Source organism: Bombina bombina, chromosome 1 (assembly GCF_027579735.1).
Source record: "Bombina bombina isolate aBomBom1 chromosome 1, aBomBom1.pri, whole genome shotgun sequence".
Lineage (NCBI taxonomy): Eukaryota > Metazoa > Chordata > Amphibia > Anura > Bombinatoridae > Bombina > Bombina bombina.
Window position 1 is genome coordinate 1,110,088,332 of NC_069499.1, and position 20,398 is coordinate 1,110,108,729.

The 20,398-nt window shown below is 43.0% G+C and overlaps 1 protein-coding gene and 1 non-coding gene across 2 annotated transcripts in view; both read right to left on the bottom strand.

Moving 5' to 3' along the window:
* The window catches only part of NPEPPS (aminopeptidase puromycin sensitive), a 471,919-nt gene that overhangs the window by 132,446 nt on the left and 319,075 nt on the right, over positions 1-20,398 (bottom strand). The gene's annotated exons all lie outside the window — the stretch shown is intronic.
* LOC128646377 (U5 spliceosomal RNA) lies at positions 14,442-14,554 on the bottom strand. The gene has a single exon (XR_008400309.1). It is a non-coding gene; the product is annotated as a U5 spliceosomal RNA (small nuclear RNA).

Below are 20,398 nucleotides of genomic sequence, written 5' to 3' on the forward strand. Positions count from 1 at the left end.
ACGTTAGAGAGTGTCGAACAATCGGTTTTAAAGATATTAATTGAGATATCTTTGTGTAATCCTTGCACCATTGATTCAACATACAGAGCTGAAGAGGTCGCATGTGAAAACGAGCAAAGGGGATCGCGTCCGATGCAGCAGTCATAAGACCTAGAATTTCCATGCATAAGGCTACCGAAGGGAATGATTGTGACTGAAGGTTTCGACAAGCTGTAATTAATTTTAGACGTCTCTTGTCTGTTAAAGACAGAGTCATGGACACTGAAATCATCTGGAAACCCAGAAAGGTTACCCTTGTCTGAGGAATCAATGAACTTTTTGGTAAATTGATCCTCCAACCATGATGTCAGAAGAAAAGAAAATGATCAGGTAAGCATAATTTAAGTTTTTCTTTTTAAACGGGGAGAGTCCACAGCTGCATTCATTACTTTTGGGAAAACAATACCCAAGCTATAGAAAACACTGAATGCAAGAAAAAAAGGGCGGGTAGACGAGGCGGCCCATTCAAAATGCACCACAGCCTGAAATTACCCGAACACCAGACAAAAAAACTGCTTCACCAGAAACAGAAAGATAAAAAACTGAAAGACCAAGTAACTGCCCATCAGTTAAACCCAGTAAAGCCCTAGTTAGAGACCGCTCAGAATCACTAGATTCCACCGAGCACAAAACCCCCGAGGAGTCCCGCAGGCTCCAAGCCCGCACAATCTCTACATACTCCCTGAAGGAAAGAAGCAGAAAGAAAAAAAAACATAATTTATGTAAGAACTTACCTGATAAATTCATTTCTTTCATATTAGCAAGAGTCCATGAGCTAGTGACGTATGGGATATACATTCCTACCAGGAGGGGCAAAGTTTCCCAAACCTCAAAATGCCTATAAATACACCCCTCACCACACCCACAATTCAGTTTAACGAATAGCCAAGAAGTGGGGTGATAAAGTGCGAAAGCATATAAAATAAGGAATTGGAATAATTGTGCTTTATACAAAATCATAACCACCACAAAAAAAGGGCGGGCCTCATGGACTCTTGCTAATATGAAAGAAATTAATTTATCAGGTAAGTTCTTACATAAATTATGTTTTCTTTCATGTAATTAGCAAGAGTCCATGAGCTAGTGACGTATGGGATAATGACTACCCAAGATGTGGATCTTTCCACACAAGAGTCACTAGAGAGGGAGGGACAAAATAAAGACAGCCAATTCCTGCTGAAAATAATCCACACCCAAAATAAAGTTTAATGAAAAACATAAGCAGAAGATTCAAACTGAAACCGCTGCCTGAAGTACTTTTCTACCAAAAACTGCTTCAGAAGAAGAAAATACATAAAAATGGTAGAATTTAGTAAAAGTATGCAAAGAGGACCAAGTTGCTGCTTTGCAAATCTGATCAACCGAAGCTTCATTCCTAAACGCCCAGGAAGTAGAAACTGACCTAGTAGAATGAGCTGTAATTTTCTGAGGCGGAGTTTTACCCGACTCAACATAGGCAAGATGAATTAAAGATTTCAACCAAGATGCCAAAGAAATGGCAGAAGCTTTCTGGCCTATTCTAGAACCGGAAAAGATAACAAATAGACTAGAAGTCTTTCGGAAAGATTTAGTAGCTTCAACATAATATTTCAAAGCTCTAACAACATCCAAAGAATGCAACGATTTCTCCTTAGAATTCTTAGGATTAGGACATAATGAAGGAACCAAAATTTCTCTACTAATGTTGTTGGAATTCACAACCTTAGGTAAAAATTCAAAAGAAGTTCGCAACACCGCCTTATCCTGATGAAAAATCAGAAAAGGAGACTCACAAGAAAGAGCAGATAATTCAGAAACTCTTCTGGCAGAAGAGATGGCCAAAAGGAACAAAACTTTCCAAGAAAGTAATTTAATGTCCAATGAATGCAAAGGTTCAAATGGAGGAGCTTGAAGCGCCCCCAGAACCAAATTCAAACTCCAAGGAGGAGAAATTGACTTAATGACAGGCTTTATACGAACCAAAGCTTGTACAAAACAATGAATATCAGGAAGAATAGCAATCTTTCTGTGAAAAAGAACAGAAAGAGCAGAGATTTGTCCTTTCAAGGAACTTGCAGACAAACCCTTATCTAAACCATCCTGAAGAAACTGTAATACTCTCGGTATTCTAAAAGAATGCCAAGAAAAATGATGAGAAAGACACCAAGAAATATAAGTCTTCCAGACTCTATAATATATCTCTCTAGATACAGATTTACGAGCCTGTAACATAGTATTAATCACAGAGTCAGAGAAACCTCTGTGACCAAGAATCAAGCGTTCAATCTCCATACCTTTAAATTTAAGGATTTCAGATCCTGATGGAAAAAAGGACCTTGAGACAGAAGGTCTGGTCTTAACGGAAGAGTCCACGGTTGGCAAGAGGCCATCCGGACAAGATCCGCATACCAAAACCTGTGAGGCCATGCTGGAGCTACCAGCAGAACAAACAAGCATTCCTTCAGAATCTTGGAGATTACTCTTGGAAGAAGAACTAGAGGCGGAAAGATATAGGCAGGATGATACTTCCAAGGAAGTGATAATGCATCCACTGCCTCCGCCTGAGGATCCCGGGATCTGGACAGATACCTGGGAAGTTTCTTGTTTAGATGAGACGCCATCAGATCTATTTCTGGAAGTTCCCACATTTGAACAATCTGAAGAAATACCTCTGGGTGAAGAGACCATTCGCCCGGATGCAACGTTTGGCGACTGAGATAATCCGCTTCCCAATTGTCTATACCTGGGATATGAACCGCAGAGATTAGACAGGAGCTGGATTCCGCCCAAACCAAAATTCGAGATACTTCTTTCATAGCTAGAGGACTGCGAGTCCCTCCTTGATGATTGATGTATGCCACAGTTGAGACATTGTCTGTCTGAAAACAAATGAACGATTCTCTCTTCAGAAGAGGCCAAAACTGAAGAGCTCTGAAAATTGCACAGAGTTCCAAAATATTGATCGGTAATCTCACCTCCTGAGATTCCCAAACTCCTTGTGCCGTCAGAGATCCCCACACAGCTCCCCAACCTGTGGGACTTGCATCTGTTGAAATTACAGTCCAGGTCGGAAGCACAAAAGAAGCCCCCTGAATTAAACGATGGTGATCTGTCCACCACGTTAGAGAGTGTCGAACAATCGGTTTTAAAGATATTAATTGAGATATCTTTGTGTAATCCTTGCACCATTGATTCAACATACAGAGCTGAAGAGGTCGCATGTGAAAACGAGCAAAGGGGATCGCGTCCGATGCAGCAGTCATAAGACCTAGAATTTCCATGCATAAGGCTACCGAAGGGAATTATTGTGACTGAAGGTTTCGACAAGCTGTAATTAATTTTAGACGTCTCTTGTCTGTTAAAGACAGAGTCATGGACACTGAATCCATCTGGAAACCCAGAAAGGTTACCCTTGTCTGAGGAATCAATGAACTTTTTGGTAAATTGATCCTCCAACCATGATCTTGAAGAAACAACACAAGTCGATTCGTATGAGATTCTGCTAAATGTAAAAACTGAGCAAGTACCAAGATATCGTCCAAATAAGGAAATACCACAATACCCTGTTCTCTGATTACAGACAGAAGGGCACCGAGAACCTTTGTAAAAATTCTTGGAGCTGTAGCTAGGCCAAACGGCAGAGCCACAAACTGGTAATGCTTGTCCAGAAAAGAGATTCTCAGGAACTGATAATGATCTGGATGAATCGGAATATGCAGATATGCATCCTGTAAATCTATTGTGGACATATAATTCCCTTGCTGAACAAAAGGCAAGATAGTCCTTACAGTTACCATCTTGAACGTTGGTATCCTTACATAACGATTCAATATTTTTAGATCCAGAACTGGTCTGAAGGAATTCTCCTTCTTTGGTACAATGAAGAGATTTGAATAAAACCCCATCCCCTGTTCCGGAACTGGAACTGGCATAATTACTCCAGTCAACTCTAGATCTGAAACACAATTCAGAAATGCTTGAGCTTTTACTGGATTTACTGGGACACGGGAAAGAAAAAATCTCTTTGCAGGAGGTCTCATCTTGAAACCAATTCTGTACCCTTCTGAAACAATGCTCTGAATCCAAAGATTGTGAACAGAATTGATCCAAATTTCCTTGAAAAAACGTAACCTGCCCCCTACCAGCTGAGCTGGAATGAGGGCCGCACCTTCATGTGGACTTAGAAGCAGGCTTTGCCTTTCTAGCTGGCTTGGATTTATTCCAGACTGGAGATGGTTTCCAAACTGAAACTGCTCCTGAGGATGAAGGATCAGACTTTTGTTCTTTGTTGAAACAAAAGGAACGAAAACGATTATTAGCCCTGTTTTTACCTTTAGATTTTTTATCCTGTGGTAAAAAAGTTCCTTTCCCACCAAAATAATTTGTTACCCTGAAAAGAAATAGAAAGTAGAGTTGATTTAGAAGCCATATCAGAATTCCAAGTTTTAAGCCATAAAGCTCTTCTAGCTAAAATAGCTAGAGACATAAACCTGACATCAACTCTGATAATATCAAAAATGGCATCACAGATAAAATTATTAGCATGCTGAAGAAGAATAATAATATCATGAGAATCACGATGTGTTACTTGTTGCGCTAAAGTTTCCAACCAAAAAGTTGAAGCTGCAGCAACATCAGCCAAAGATATAGCAGGTCTAAGAAGATTACCTGAACACAGATAAGCTTTTCTTAGAAAGGATTCAAATTTCCTATCTAAAGGATCCTTAATGAATTACCCAATTTATCCCATTCTTTGGAAATTACTGCAGAAATAGCATTAGGAACAGGAAAAACTTCTGGAATAACCACAGGAGCTTTAAATACCTTATCCAAACGTTTAGAATTAGTATCAAGAGGACCAGAATCCTCTATTTCTAAAGCAATTAGTACTTCTTTAAGTAAAGAACGAATAAATTCCATTTTAAATAAATATGAAGATTTATCAGCATCAACCTCTGAGACAGAATCCCCTGAACCAGAAGAGTCATCAGAATCAGAATGATGATGTTCATTTAAAAATTCATCTGTAGGGAGAGAAGTTTTAAAAGATTTTTTACGTTTACTAGAAGGAGAAATAACAGACATAGCCCTTCTTTATGGATTCAGAAACAAAATCTCTTATATTATCAGGAACATTCTGCACCTTAGATGTTGAAGGAACTGCAACAGGCAATGGTACTTTACTAAAGGAAATATTATCTGCATTAACAAGTTTGTCATGACAATCAATACAAACAACAGCCGGAGGAATAGCTACCAAAAATTTACAGCAGATACACTTAGCTTTGGTAGATCCAGCACTAGACAGCGATTTTCCTGTAGTATCTTCTGACTCAGATGCAACGCGAGACATCTTGCAATATGTAAGAGAAAAAACAACATATAAAGCAAAATTGATCAAATTCCTTAAATGACAGTTTCAGGAATGGGAAAGAATGCCAAGAACAAGCTTCTAGCAACCAGAAGCAATAAAAAATGAGACTTAAATAATGTGGAGATAAAAACGACGCCCATATTTTTTAGCGCCAAATCAGACGCCCACATTATTTGGCGCCAAAATGACGCCATATCCGGAACGCCGACATCTTTGGCGCAAAATAATGTCAAAAAAATGACGCAACTTCCGGCGACACGTATGACGCCGGAAACGCAAAAGAATTTTTGCGCCAAAAAGTCTGCGCCAAGAATGACGCAATAAAATGAAGCATTTTCAGCCCCCGCGAGTCTAACAGCCCACAGGGAAAAAAGTGTCAAATTTTTGAAGGTAAGAAAAAAATGATTAATTCAAATGCATTATCCCAAATATGAAACTGACTGTCTGAAAAATAAGGAAAGTTGAACATTCTGAGTCAAGGCAAATAAATGTTTGAATACATATATTTAGAACTTTATAAACAAAGTGCCCAACCATAGCTTAGAGTGTCACAGAATATAAGATTTACTTACCCCAGGACACTCATCTACATGTTTGTAGAAAGCCAAACCAGTACTGAAACGAGAATCAGCAGAGGTAATGGTATATATAAGAGTATATCGTCGATCTGAAAAGGGAGGTAAGAGATGAATCTCTACGACCGATAACAGAGAACCTATGAAATAGACCCCGTAGAAGGAGATCACTGCATTCAAATAGGCAATACTCTCTTCACATCCCTCTGACATTCACTGCACGCTGAGAGGAAAACCGGGCTCCAACTTGCTGCGGAGCGCATATCAACGTAGAATCTAGCACAAACTTACTTCACCACCTCCATCGGAGGCAAAGTTTGTAAAACTGAATTGTGGGTGTGGTGAGGGGTGTATTTATAGGCATTTTGAGGTTTGGGAAACTTTGCCCCTCCTGGTAGGAATGTATATCCCATACGTCACTAGCTCATGGACTCTTGCTAATTACATGAAAGAAAAGGACTCCTCAACAAGAGATCTAAAGACCAACAACTAGGGTAAAAAGAACCCTAGCAGAAACTTCAAGCGCAAACCAAGGTTGCAAGAGGACAAAGCCCATAGAAAACAACCGAACAGAAAGAAGGCAGGAAAACACCTACCCCTATCTGAATGGAAGTCCAAGGGACCATGTTACGTCCCAACCCCGAAAGGGCCAGAGGGACAAGGCAGATTCCATCCCTCAAACAGAGTGGATCGGCGCACTCCTGAAAGAGCGACCGACGGAGAAAAAAACACCCCTAGGAACTGCCTAAAAAAAACAAAATTTATGCTTACCTGATAAATTTATTTCTCTTGTGGTGTATCCAGTCCACGGATTCATCCATTACTTGTGGGATATTCTCCTTCCCAACAGGAAGCTGCAAGAGGATCACCCACAGCAGAGCTGTCTATATAGCTCCTCCACTAACTGCCACCTCCAGTCATTTGACCGAAGACAAGCAAGAGAAAGGAGAAACTATAGGGTGCAGTGGTGACTGTAGTTTAAAAATAAAAAACACCTGCCTTAAAATGACAGGACGGGCCGTGGACTGGATACACCACAAGAGAAATAAATTTATCAGGTAAGCATAAATTTTGTTTTCTCTTGTAAGGTGTATCCAGTCCACGGATTCATCCATTACTTGTGGGATACCAATACCAAAGCTATAGGACACGGATGAAGGGAGGGACAAGGCAGGCGCTTAAACGGAAAGCACCACTGCCTGTAAGACCTTTCTCCCAAAAACAGCCTCCGAAGAAGCAAAAGTATCGAATTTGTAGAATTTAGAAAAAGTATGAAGCGAAGACCAAGTCGCCGCCTTACAAATCTGTTCAACAGAAGCCTCATTTTTAAAAGCCCATGTGGAAGCCATCGCTCTAGTGGAATGAGCTGTAATTCTTTCAGGAGGCTGCTGGCCAGCAGTCTCATAAGCTAAGCGGATTATACTTCTTAACCAAAAAGAAAGAGAAGTTGCTGAAGCCCTTTGGCCTCTCCTCTGTCCAGAGTAGACAACAAACAATGCAGATGTTTGACGGAAATCCTTAGTAGCCTGTAAATAAAACTTTAAAGCACAAACCACGTCAAGATTTTGTAAAAGACGTTCCTTCTTTGAAGAAGGGTTAGGACACAGTGACAGAACAACAATCTCCTGATTGATATTCTTATTAGATACCACCTTAGGAAGAAACCCAGGTTTGGTACGCAAAACTACCTTATCTGCATGGAAGATCAGATAAGGGGAATCACACTGTAAGGCAGATAACTCTGAAACTCTTCGAGCCGAAGAGATAGCTGCCAAAAACAGAACTTTCCAAGATAGAAGCTTGATATCTATGGAATGCAGAGGTTCAAACGGAACCCCTTGAAGAACTTTAAGAACTAAATTTAAACTCCATGGCGGAGCAACGGGTTTAAACACAGGCTTGATTCTAACTAAAGCCTGACAAAACGCCTGAACATCTGGAACACCCGCCAGACGCTTGTGCAAAAGAATAGACAGAGTAGAAATCTGTCCTTTTAAGGAACTAGCTGACAATCCCTTCTCAAATCCTTCTTGGAGAAAATATAATATCCTAGGAATCCTGACTTGACTCCATGAGTAACCCTAGGATTCACACCAATGAAGATATTTACACCATATCTTATGATAGATTTTGATGGTTGAAAGGACCCTGAAGTAGAAGGTCCTGCCTCAGCGGCAGAGTCCATGGTGGAAGGGATGACATGTCCACCAGATCTGCATACCAAGTCCTGCGTGGCCACGCAGGTGCTATCAAAATCACCGAAGCTCTCTCCTGCTTGATCTTGGCAATCAGACGAGGGAGCAAAGGAAACGGTGGAAACACATAAGCCAGGTTGAAGGCCCAAGGCCCTGCTAGAGCATCTATCAGTGCTGCCTTGGGATCCCTGGACCTGGATCCGTAACAAGGAAGCTTGGCGTTCTGACGAGACGCCATGAGATCCAGTTCTGGATTGCCCCAAAGTTGAATCAACTGCGCAAAACACCTCCGGATGGATTTCCCACTCCCCCGGATGAAAAGTCTGTCGACTTAGAAAATCCGCCTCCCAGTTCTCTACTCCTGGGATATGGATAGCTGATAGATGGCAAGAGTGAACCTCTGCCCATAGAATTATTTTTGAAACCTCCAACATTGCTAGGGAACTCCTTGTTCCCCCTTGATGGTTGATATAGGCTACAGTCTTGATATTGTCCGACTGAAATCTGATGAACCTGACCGCAGCAAGCTGAGGCCAAGCCTGAAGCGCATTGAATATCGCTCTTAGTTCCAGAATGTTTATCGGAAGAAGTGCCTCCTCCTGAGTCCACGAGCCCTGAGCCTTCAGGGAGTTCCAGACTGCACCCCAGCCCAAAAGGCTGGCATCTGTCGTTACTATTGTCCAATCTGGCCTGCGAAAGGTCATAACCTTGGACAGATGGACCCGAGATAGCCACCAGAGAAGAGAATCCCTGGTCTCTTGATCCAGATTTAGTAGAGGGGACAAATCTGTGTAATCCCCATTCCACTGACTGAGCATGCAGAGTTGCAGCAGTCTGAGATGTAGGCGGGCAAACGGCACTATGTCCATTTCCGCTACCATTAAGCCGATTACTTCCATACACTGAGCCACTGATGGGCGAGAAGTAGAATAAAGAACACAGCAGGAATTTAGAAGTTTTGACAACCTGGCCTCTGTCAGTGAAATCTACAGAATTTCTACAGAATCTATCAGAGTTCCTAGGAAGGAAACTCTTGTGAGAGGGGATAGAGAACTCTTTTCTTCGTTCACTTTCCACCCATGAGACCTCAGGAATGCCAGAACAATGTCTGTATGGGACCTTGCGAATAGAAAATGCGACGCCTGTATAAGAATGTCGTCTAGGTAAGGGGCTTCTGCTATACCCCGTGGCCTTAGGACCGCTAAGAGTGACCCCAGAACCTTCGTAAAGACTCTTGGTGCCGTAGCTAACCCAAAGGGAAGAGCCACAAACTGGTAATGCCTGTCTAGGAAGGCAAACCTGAGAAACTGATGATGATCTCTGTGTATCGGAATGTGAAGATAAGCATCCTTTAAGTCCACGGTAGTCATATATTGACCCTCCTGGATCATAGGTAGGATGGTTCGAATAGTCTCCATCTTGAAGGATGGGACCCCGAGAAATTTGTTTAACATCTTGAGATCCAAGATTGGTCTGAAGGTTTCCTCTTTCTTGGGAACTACAAACAGATTTGAATAGAAGCCTTGCCCCTGTTCCTCCTTTGGAACTGGGTGGATCACTCCCATAACTAGGAGGTCTTGAACACAATGTAAGAATGCCTCTCTCTTTATCTGGTTTGCAGATAATTGTGAGATATGAAATCATCCTTTTGGGGAAGAAGCTTTGAAGTCCAGAAGATATCCCTGGGACACAATTTCCAACGCCCAGGGATCCTGGACATCTCTTGCCCAAGCCTGGGCGAATAGAGAAAGTCTGCCCCCTATTAGATCCGTTTCCGGATCGGGGGCTGATCTTTCATGCTGTCTTAGAGGCAGCAGCAGGCTTTTTGGCCTGCTTTCCTTTGTTCCAAGCCTGGTTAGGTCTCCAGACCGGCTTGGACTGGGCAAAATTTCCCTCTTGTGTTGTATTAGAGGAAGTTGAAGCTGCGCCACTCTTGAAGTTTAGAAAGGCACAAAAATTAGTTTGTTTGGTCCTTAATTTGTTGGACCTATCCTGAGGAAGGGCGTGACCTTTTCCTCCAGTAATATCAGAATCTCCTTCAGTCCAGGCCCGAATAGGGTCTGCCCCTTGAAGGGGATGTTGAGAAGCTTAGACTTTGAAGTAACTTACGCTGACCAGGATTTAAGCCATAGCGCCCTACGCGCCTGAATAGCAAAACCTGAGTTCTTAGCCGTTAGTTTGGTTAAATGAACAACGGCGTCAGAAACAAATGAATTGGCTAGCTTAAGAGCTTTAAGCTTGTCAAGGATAACATCCAATGGGGTTTCTACCTGTAGAGACTCAAACCAGAAGGCCGCAGCAGCAGTGACAGGGGCAATGCATGCAAGGGGCTGGAGAATAAAACCTTGTTGAATAAAAATTTTCTTAAGGTAACCCTCTAATGTTTTGTCCATTGGATCTAGAAAAGCACAACTGTCCTCGACAGGGATAGTTGTACGCTTCGCTAGGGTAGAGACTGCTCCCTCCACCTTAGGGACCGTTTGCCACAAGTCCCGTGTAGCGGCATCTATGGGAAACATCTTTATAAAAACAGGAGGGGGAGAGAACGGTACACCTGGTCTATCCCATTCCTTAGTAATAATTTCTGAAAACCTCTTAGGTATTGGAAAAACATCAGTGTAAACAGGCACTGCATAGTATTTATCCAATCTACACAATTTCTCTGGGACTATAATGGCGTCACAGTCATCCAAAGTTGCTAAAACCTCCTTGAGCAACACGTGGAGGTGTTCAAGCTTAAATTTAAATGTAGACATATCAGAATAAGGTTTAAGTGTCTTCCCTGAGTCAGAAAAATCACCCACAGATAGAAGCTCTCCTGCCTCGGCTTCTGCACACTGTGAGGGTATATCAGACATAGCTACTAAAGCGTCAGAAAGCTCTGTATTTGTTCTAGCCCCAGAGCTGTCTCGCTTTCCTTGTAACCCTGGCAGTTTGGACAATACCTCTGTAAGGGTATGATTCATAACTGCCGCCATGTCTTGTAAAGTATACGCAATGGGCGCGCTAGATGTACTTGGCGTCCCTTGAGCGGGAGTTATAGGTTCTGACACGTGGGGAGAGTTAGTCGGCATAACTTCCCCCTTGTCAATTTCCTCTGTTGATAAATCTTTTAAAGCCAGAATATGGTCTTTATAACTTATAGTAAGATCAGTGCATTTGGTATACATTCTAAGAGGGGGCTCCACAATGGCTTCTAAACATAATGAACAAGGAGTTTCCTCTATGTCAGACATGTTTAACAGACTAGTAATGAGACCAGCAAGCTTGGAAAACACTTTAATTAATGTGAAAAAGCAGAATATAAAAACGGTACTGTGCCTTTAAGGGGAAAAAACAAACACAAAAACTGGAAAACAGTGAAAAAAGCAGTTCACTCTATGACATTTTTATAGTGTATATAATAGACTAAAATAGCATTGCACCCACTTGCAAATGGATGAATAACCCCTCAGGCTCAAAAAAAAAAAAAGCCAAAAAAAGGGTAAAACCGTTATAACAGTCACAAGCAAACTGCCACAGCTCTACTGTGACTCCTACCTTCCCATAAAACGACCTTTGTAGGCACAAAAACCCTTTACAGAGGTCCAATATGTCAGGCGACTCCTTCAGGTAAGCTGGATGTCTCAGAATGTAAAAACTACTGCGCAATTAGAGAGCGAAAATAGGCCCCTCCCACCCTGCACTCAAAGTCAGAGGGCCTTAAAACTACTCCTAGGAGTCAAATAACAGCCATGTGGAAAACTAGGCCCCAAAATAAAGATTTATCACCCTTAGTAAAAAAACGTTCTTTATAAATCCTGTAAACGTTTAACATACTAAGCCATAAGAGCAAGTAACATAAATATTACCCTTTACTGCAAGCATGAAGCCAGTTGTTTGTTAAATCACTGCAATCAGGCTTACCTTAAATATATTAGGCACTGTCAGCATTTTCTAGACTTCTTATCTCTCTAGAAAAAAATATACTGAACATACCTCAGGGCAGTTAATTCTGCAGGCCGTTCCCCCAGATGAAGTTTTCCCATACTCTTCAGTTATGTGTGAGAACAGCAGTGGCTCTTAGTTACAAACTGCTAAGATCATCAAAAACCTCAGGCAAAACTCTAATTTCTGAGGTAAAAACAGTACAACGCCGGTACCATTTAAAAATAAACTTTTGATTGAAGATAAACTACACTAAGTCACCACATCTCTCTAGCTACTTCCCTTGTTGAGAGCTGCAAGAGAATGACTGGAGGTGGCAGTTACGGGAGGAGCTATATAGACAGCTCTGCTGTGGGTGATCCTCTTGCAGCTTCCTGTTGGGAAGGAGAATATCCCACAAGTAATGGATGAATCCGTGGACTGGATACACCTTACAAGAGAAATTAGCACCATAAGATCTTATTGTGCTTCAGATGAAGCCACCGGATTTAATTCTGCGACAGAAGTCTAGCAGACACCAGCCGCTAACACTAGCCTACCAAGCTAGGAACGGCACCAGGACTCCCAGAGGGAACCCTCCACAGAAGAGCAGGAACCAACTCCCTCCCAGGCAAAAAACAGAAGCAGGAGGGCATCCAAAGTCAGCAGAGAAAGGCTCCCTGCTGAGGAAGGAAACACAGCTAAACATCCCACCTAAAGGAGAGCACAAGATCCAGGTAAGATACGCGGTCAAGGCTGCACCGAGCAATCAGATCGCTGACCCCCTCTTCGAGGCAACGGACCGAGCACCCAAGCTACTGGCAATGTCTGGAGGCAGGGAGATAACCAATTCTCCGAACCACCCAGATCCCCAAAAAGAAGGGGAGAACTAAACTGTACCAAGGGGTAGAACAAACCCCGACCATTTGCGAACAAGACTGCCATGCTAACAAACTAAGCTTTTGACAGAACATAGGACAAGCTCTGTTCCAGAGCCCAGAACCAGTTCCCTTTCCTAGAAGAAGGGACACTGCCAGGCCAAAGAGAGACTACACTGAAACAGTGACAGCACAATACCAGGATACAACCCTTCATGACATCCTGCACCGGGAAACCCCACTAAACAGAAGGAGACCTTTGGGACAGCAGGCGGATACTGTGGAATGCACCCGTCCCCCTAAGGGGAGGGGAATGCAAAACACAACCGCTCATCCGCCCACAGGCATGGAGAGTGAGGCGGCAGACAGAAAGCAGAGTCAATACCGACTGTAGAGGACCATCCGTCTGCAACAGCCAGTCCATTAGAAAAACAAAACAGCCATTGAGCACACATTGAAAGTGCAAATGGTTGTAACAGATTGCAACCGCAATCTCCTGCTGCAAGGCAGCTAAACTAACCATCAGACTATTTTCAAGTTTCCGATAGAGAAAGGCAAAACACCTGAAGGAGTAAGCGGATGTCTCAGACCGTAAAGGACTGAATCGCCCCAGACCCACTTAAGAGATCCAGACCCCGGACAAGAACAAGTCCAGAAAACCAGACCCCCAGAAACTGGAACCGGCCACAAGCTTGTAACCCATGAGGAACCATAAGGATACCTCATACGGAGAAACCTGTACCCTAGGAGATGCAATCACAGCCACATCCAAAGGTCATTGGACACTAGTAGTTCACTAAGCATCCCAGAGACAGAGAGCATAACTCCTAATGACTCGAAGGACAACACCCCCAAGTCCTACTGCTAAGGAGCTAACAAGAAATAGAGCAACTCTGCAACATAGTTTTCAAAATAGTCTCCAGACAATCCTTCAGGATGATCCCGGCAACCCCCACAGATTAAGGAATTAATGATGAACGAGCATCACTATTCCAGGGAGCGTCAGCTCAAACCGAGACGTCGTAAGAAAGGGCAGCGAGCTCCCCAAAACATGGGAGCAGACGAGAAACAGGAGGAAGAAAAAGACCATAAACGCCCGAACTTCCAGAACAGATGACCCACAACCAGCCCCAGAAAGGGAAAAGGAAGCCTAAGTCACCTTGACCCCTTAAGGAAGAGGTACCGACATCAAAGCCTCAAAAAAGGCAGGCCAAGAAGAATACCATAGAGGAGATAAGAACAGCCCCAAGCTGGTACCCCAGATGTCTAAGGAGTCATCTAAACCTTCAGTCCAATTGGAAATGGATAACTCTAGCTCCAAGGTCAAAGAGCCTCCGGAACCCTCAGAGTAAACCTTAGCAGGATCCGCTTCCAGAACTCTGCCAACAAATCAGGAACAGGACAATGAGGACTGCCTACAAACCCTCTGATGCCCCACCCAAAAGAAGAAAACGAGAACCAGCCTGACGTCTAGGAACGAAAGGCCACCTCTTTGAGACCTGCATAGGGCAGAGCCTCAAAATGTTTTGGCAACTCATGGTTGTTCCTCCCCACGAAAATCTTTAGACAAAGGAATGATTTATTCGATCTGAAGAGAAACCAGCGCATAACGAACGCCTCATCCGAGTGAGCAACTCACCACCCAACCAGGTCAGCCAGTTACACCGGCACCACGTGGATGATATAGACCTTAAGGAACAGAAAACAGCGCCTGACCAGGACCAGCCTGCTACATAGGGCACACCAGAATTGAACCAGGCCACAAAAAAAAAAAAAAATCGAAACCCCAGTGGGGATCAACAAAGGAACTATATAACAATGCACCAACACCTTAACATGCAACTTCCGCGGAAGTGCCCAAGCGACCACAAAATCGCTAGTATCAAATTCCAGAGAAGAAATATTTCCCAGCCAGAAAATTATAAAAAACATGAGCTTCATAAAAGGAAATAAAATACATCCTAACCGGATCAAAGAAAAAGAGGGCAGCACCCGCAGGTGAACGCCCAAGAAAAATGGGTACACTAACAGGACCAGCCAATCAGAGACCTCATTCTCCCGAAGCTCAGAACTGGAATAAGATACCTCAAAGAAAAATTGGAGACAAGGAGATTAACTTCATCCCCCCACGTCTAACCCAGCTTGCTGTCCGGAACAGAAGACACAGGACCCCTCAACCCATCAGGACTGGGATCCTCCAGCACCGCCAAAACATGCTGCAGCAGGACATGAAGGCGCACCAGTCTATAACGAAAAGCAAGACTAACCTCCGTTGAGGCAACTGACGACCCTGACCCCGAGTATTGGGTCCCTGAAGCCTCAGAGGAAACCGTTTCCCCAGAGGGCTGATCTGACCCAGACGATCCCCCGCCTGACGAGCCCTGGTTAACAGGAGATGGACAGTATCTCATCAACATCTCCCTTCCTGGAAGATGTAAACGCGCCAATGCCATAGATATGGCCACGCAAAACTGTGCCGTAACCTCTGGAGGAAACAAGCCGCCTTCTGGAAAAGGGGTAATGGCATTAGGGGCTTGCGTAGCCAAGGAATGTTCTAGGGCCTCACGGGATATGGGTCCCCAGGGGCGGATGGCACGGCAGACTCTAAGTTCCCTGTTTCGGGATAAAAGAGCACTCCAAAGCGGCATGCGGAACATAACTGATGTGCATGAATTACCCGGGCCATTTCATACTCTTCGCAAGAAGTAGAATCTGAATCAGAGACATCAGTCTCCAAAAATTCAAAATCCTCCATAACTTGGATAGAAATAATGGATAGAAAAAATAAAACTGCACCTTTCACCTCCAATGGCTGGGCACTCACCACCTCCTATGACTTAAACTAGCGAAAACAGACTCTCTCTTTCGCTACGCGGTCACGAATACGGAAATGGAGACTAGAGACGTGACCACGCCTAGTCACAAGGTACACCGTGCAAGCCAGAAAAAAGCGCGCCACAAGAACCTCGCAGCGTGACAAAAAAAGGCTGTTCTGTTCCGATATAGCCATGAGCCCAAGCGACACTACACATTAGCAGACAAAATCACATAAACATGAATAACGTCCCCCACCCTGTTCAATAACCCCCCTCAGGAGACATTAACCCTCGATTCCTAAGATAAAGGAGTCCCACTGAGACCCTGACTTCTTCGTTTACATTACATTTCGCACATCGAAGTAAAATGAAACTATCTTACCGGAATCTACGCCGTGGAACAGGAACACGGCCCTTTAAGTGTGACAGATAGTAGCCTCAAATCTGACATGGACTTGAGTGAACAAAGCAGGGAGCGAAACTCATCAACGCTGATTGCCATGGAGCTGTTAATATGAGTCGGGATGGGTTCACAGAAAGACATTCCCTGCATCTTCGGACTCTAACTTTCATCCATGCCCTCACTGAGAGGCTGACAGGATTACTTAGAAATGGGACTGGAGTTTTAAGAGTACTACACTCCATAAGAGACTATCTTTAATCTTCCGACACTTCTCTGCCAACCTCCTGTGACGAAAGGCAAAGAATGACAATTGGATTTACTGACCTCTGTCAGAAATATTTTCATAGATAGGGAACCTATTATGGTCCCTAAAAACAAACCACCCTTGTAACTGGAACAAGGGAACTATTTCCAGAATCACTGCCAAGAGAGCCCCCAGAAACAAACTGAAAGGGTCTGTCTATAAAGGCAATCTCAAGAACTAAAAATGATCCCTGTGAATGGGAACATAAAGATATTTATCCTTCAGGTCTATGGTTGTCATGAACTGACCCTCTTAGACCAAAGGAAGAAATGGAACCAATAAATTCCATTTTGGAGGATGGTATCCTGAGCAACTCGTCAAGAGGAAGGTCTAGAACGGGTTGAAACATCCCCCCACGAACAGGATTATATAGAACCCTAGGCCCTGTTCCTGTACAGGAACTGGAACTATCACCCCCAGGAGTAAAGGCCCTGAACACAGTTCAAGAATGCCACTCTTCTTCCTCTGGACTGCAGAAGAATTTTCCCTTGAAATGGAAAATTTAGAATTAAAATTATTATTATTATTTTTAAAAAACCTGAGATATTATGTCCACAGCCCAAGGATCTGAGACATCTCGTATCCTGATAAAATAGAGAAAGACCGCCCCCCCTAGATCTGATCCCGGAAAAGGGGCAAATCCTTCGTGCTGACTTAGACTCAATTGCAGGTTTCTTGATTGCTTCCCTAGTTCCAAATCTGAATGGGTTACCAAGAAGAATTTCCTTTAAAGTTACTAAAGAAACTAAAATTACTCTGACGTCCTTTTGGTCTGTTCTTTTCGTCTAGTGGAAGCAAGGACCCTTTTCCACTCGAAATGTCAGAAAATATTTCTGCTAGACCAGGCCCAAACAAGGTCTTACCCTTGTAAGGAAGCGTCAAAAATCCTGTAATAAGAGGAAACATTAGTTGACCAAGATTCTAGTCACAACACCCTTAATCAGCTTGCGAGCACCCATTCAAGGTGCAAGTCGCTGCAGCTGGTTTCAATCTGCAAAACCTTCCGCTTGCTAGGTAGCTAAGCTAATCAACAAGCTACTACAGCTGGCTGCGGGCTAAAACAGTGAAGCCAGAAATCCTGACTCCCCCAGTTAGAGAACCTTAATTCTGACTTGGATCTCCTTCAAAGGAGTCTCTATCTAGATTGATTCAGACAAGGCGTTGCACCAATAAGATGCCGCACTTGACACAGTGGCAATACAAGTAGCAGGTTGCCATTGAAAACCTTGATAAACAACCATCTGTTTCAAATAAGCCTACAGCTATTTGTCTATGGAATCCTTAAAAGAACAGCTAGGAATCGTAGCTCTCTTAGCCAGAGTAGAAAAGGCCCCTTCTACTTTAGGTACCGTGCACCATGACAGGAAACATCTTTTTAAAAATGGGAGACGGGAAAAAAGGTATCCCTGGCTTCTCCCATTCCTGTGGGAAAAAAAAGTCCTTAATGCACGGCTTGGAACAAGAAACACTTCCACAGAAGAAGGAACATCTTTAGGATTGACAACGGCAGGAGTATCAGAGTCATCCAAAGTAGCCAATACCTCCTTTAGCAATATACAAAGGTGTTCAAGCTTAAATCTGAAGTTTACCCTTTCAGTATCAGAAGAAGGAATTATACTATCCAAATCTGAGATTTCACCCTCAGAGGCTACCGAGGAATCCCCCACATAAGCACTTATGAGAGAGGACAAGCTAGAAAGCAGCAGACAGAACAGATACCTTACACTCTGAAAAATCTTAAGATTTCCTCTTGCGCTTCCCCAACAGGGGAAAAGCAGATAAAGCCGCATATATCGCCGAAGATATCTGTGCCGCAAAATCTGATAGCACAAACTCCTCCAGGAGGCTGAGAGGAAAAACATAATTTATGTAAGAACTTACCTGATAAATTAATTTTTCATATTGGCAAGAGTCCATGAGCTAGTGACGTATGGGATATACAATCCTACCAGGAGGGGCAAAGTTTCCCAAACCTAAAAATGCCTATAAATACACCCCTCACCACACCCACAATTCAGTTTAACGAATAGCCAAGTAGTGGCGTGACAGAAAAAGGGAGTAAAAAGCATCAAAAAAGGAACTGGAAATATAATTGTGCTTTATACAAAAAAACATAACCACCATAAAAAGGGTGGGTCTCATGGACTCTTGCCAATATGAAAGAAATTAATTTATCAGGTAAGTTCTTACATAAATTATGTTTTCTTTCATGTAATTGGCAAGAGTCCATGAGCTAGTGACGTATGGGATAGTAATACCCAAGATGTGGAATGCCACAGAAGAGTCGCTAGAGAGGGAGGGATAAAATAAAAACAGCCATTTTCTGCTGAAAAATTAAATCCACAACCAAAAGAATATGTTTTTCTTATAATTGAAAAGAAAAGAAAACTTAAAGCATAAGCAGAGGAATCAAACTGAAACAGCTGCCTGAAGAACTTTTCTACTAAAAACTGCTTCCGAAGAAGCAAATACATCAAAACGGTAGAATTTAGTAAATGTATGCAAAAGAAGACCAAGTCGCTGCTTTGCAAATCTGATCAACTGAAAATTCATTCTTAAAAGCCCACAAAGTGGAGACTGATCTGGTAGAATGAACTGTGATTCTCTGAGGCGGGGCCTGACCCGACTCCACATAAGCCTTATGAATCAAAATCTTTAACCAAGATGCCAAGGAAATGGCAGAAGCTTTCTGACCTTTCCTAGAACCAGAAAAGACAATAGACTAGACGTTTTCCTGAAATCTTTAGTAGCTTCAACATAATATTTCAAAGTTCTTACAACATCCAGAGAATGTAAGGATCTCTCCAAAGAATTCTTAGGATTAGGACACAAAGAGGGAACAACAATTACCCTATTAATGTTGTTAGAATTCACAACTTAAGGTAAAAATGTAAATGAAGTCCGCAAAAACAGAATTTATGCTTACCTGATAAATTACTTTCTCCAACGGTGTGTCCGGTCCACGGCGTCATCCTTACTTGTGGGATATTCTCTTCCCCAACAGGAAATGGCAAAGAGCCCAGCAAAGCTGGTCACATGATCCCTCCTAGGCTCCGCCTTCCCCAGTCATTCGACCGACGTAAAGGAGGAATATGCATAGGAGAAATCATATGATACCGTGGTGACTGTAGTTAGAGAAAATAATTCATCAGACCTGATTAAAAAACCAGGGCGGGCCGTGGACCGGACACACCGTTGGAGAAAGTAATTTATCAGGTAAGCATAAATTCTGTTTTCTCCAACATAGGTGTGTCCGGTCCACGGCGTCATCCTTACTTGTGGGAACCAATACCAAAGCTTTAGGACACGGATGATGGGAGGGAGCAAATCAGGTCACCTAGATGGAAGGCACCACGGCTGGCAAAACCTTTCTCCCAAAAATAGCCTCAGAAGAAGCAAAAGTATCAAATTTGTAAAATTTTGTAAAAGTGTGCAGTGAAGACCAAGTCGCTGCCTTACATATCTGATCAACAGAAGCCTCGTTCTTGAAGGCCCATGTGGAAGCCACAGCCCTAGTGGAGTGAGCTGTGATTCTTTCAGGAGGCTGCCGTCCGGCAGTCTCATAAGCCAATCGGATGATGCTTTTAAGCCAAAAAGAGAGAGAGGTAGAAGTTGCTTTTTGACCTCTCCTTTTACCAGAATAAACAACAAACAAGGAAGATGTTTGTCTGAAATCCTTTGTAGCCTCTAAATAGAATTTTAGAGCACGAACTACATCCAAATTGTGCAACAAACGTTCCTTCTTTGAAACTGGATTCGGACACAAAGAAGGCACAACTATCTCCTGGTTAATATTTTTGTTAGAAACAACTTTCGGAAGAAAACCAGGTTTAGTACGCAAAACCACCTTATCTGCATGGAACACCAGATAAGGAGGAGAACACTGCAGAGCAGATAACTCTGAAACTCTTCTAGCAGAAGAAATTGCA